Here is a 1,886-nt window from a genome sequence, read left to right on the forward strand (position 1 = left end):
GCTGCTGTTCTGTTCTGCTTTTAATTGAGTGAAGGGAGTAGTGAATGATTTTATTTTATTTAGTGATTTTAAACCTGACCATTTAAATCGTTATTGTACCCCACTTCTTTTCTTCGGCTTTTAATTTATTGTATTATTTTGTATGATGACCGTTTTTTTTTAAAAACTTTTTAATTGTTATTTTATTGCATGTTTTGTAAAGCACTATGAGTTTACATATTTTGAATGAATATGTGCTCTGTAAATAAATCTGTCTTGCCTTGCCTTCTAAGGTCTATGGTCGTGGTCGAATCATGAAATATTCAACCAGAGTGGTTCTACATACAGTATTTAAAGTCTCTAGATGATTTACTTGTTGATTTACTTGCCCCTTCAGGCTAAATACACACATTCAAGGACAGAGAGGAGAAACTTCTCGTACTCTCTCTCTTACTTCATCTCTCATTAGTTAACATCGTATCAGTATGCCATCCATGATGGGAATGTGTCTGCCATAGTAATTAAACATAACCCAACATTGAGGACCTTTGTGCGTGTGTGTACCTGTGTGTGTGCGTGTATTGACTCAGGAAAGGTTTTTTCCACACCATTTCATATGTGCTGTTAGGGTCTAAGTTCTATATCGTGGAGCTCCGCCCCATAGGGGAGCTCTGCTCCTATTGGTTTACCCGCTACCTAAAGTAGCCAATGACTGAATTTTTCAATGTCTGCGCCCGCCCTGGGGTGCTATATAAAGGGGCGTCCTTCGCTCCCTCATTCTCCCAAAAAGTTCAGCACGGGTTGAATCTGAAGACTGAGAAGGACGACTACTAGACTGGAGGACCCGCCAGCCTTTCCCTTCGAGATGGATCGTCCGCCGCCGCCGATAAAGAAGTTTTTCCGGGACTCCTGCCGCTGCCGCTCCCTAGCAGCGGAGGACGGACACGACTACTGCCACGTCTGCCTCGGCCCCGAACATGCCGAGGCGGCGTTGGTCGCCTCCCCCAGCTGCCTCCCCTGCTTTCTCCTTTCCGTCGAGGACAGGAGTAGGAGGATGGCCTGGTTCAAGGAGAGCGTTCCCCTGACGGGCGCTATCTCGGAGATGCTATCCGACTCGGATAACTCTGCCGATGATACGTCCGGACAGGCCCCAGAGCGGCGTTCTGGGCGGGCGACTCCCCGAGTAGGGATGGTCCCGCCCGCTCAGCCAGCCCTGATACCAAACCGCCCTCAGCCAGCTGTGTGGTCGGCGTCGGTGTCAGGGTCAGAGAGCTCTGATGAGGGCGAGCGGCAGGTAGAGGCTCACGAGCTCCCCGCCATCGCCCCCCCATCACTCCTCCACGACTTCCAGGGCCTCCTGGAAGCTGCGGCGGATGTGTTGGGGATCCCCCGTCCTGCCTCCCCTCCCCCAACGACGGAGTCCTTCTGGGAGAAGGAATTGTTTTACGGGGGGAGGGCGAAATGACAGGACCAACCTCCTAACGCTGTCCTCCCAGGCTTGGATAAGTTTGTGGAGGACACGTGGAGGGAACCACTCACAAGCAGGGCGCCGGTAAAGGCGTTCCTGCCCTTTACTAGAGTGGAGGGACTCGCGGAGGGGATGACCAATGGCTCCCCACCGCTCGAACCAGCGCTGGCGGCCTACTTGGTGCCGGGGTCCAGCGCTTGGTCGGTGCCCAAGAAACCCACGCTGCCTAACCAGCGTGACAAATTTAACGCCGCCCTGGTGGACAAGAGCTACGCTCTCGGTGCCCAGGCGGCAGCGGCGGCAAATAACATCGCCATGTTTACCGCTGCCATTGCGAAGCTCACCGCAGACCGACCCGACGGTCTGTCTGCGGCGGAGACGGAGCTCCTGAGCAAGCTCAGTGCAGCGACGATGCACCTGGCCCAGGGCGTCGCGACCT

This window comes from Nansenia antarctica, assembly GCF_963989245.1.
Source record: "Nansenia antarctica genome assembly, chromosome: 18".
Taxonomy (NCBI): Eukaryota; Metazoa; Chordata; class Actinopteri; order Argentiniformes; family Microstomatidae; genus Nansenia; species Nansenia antarctica.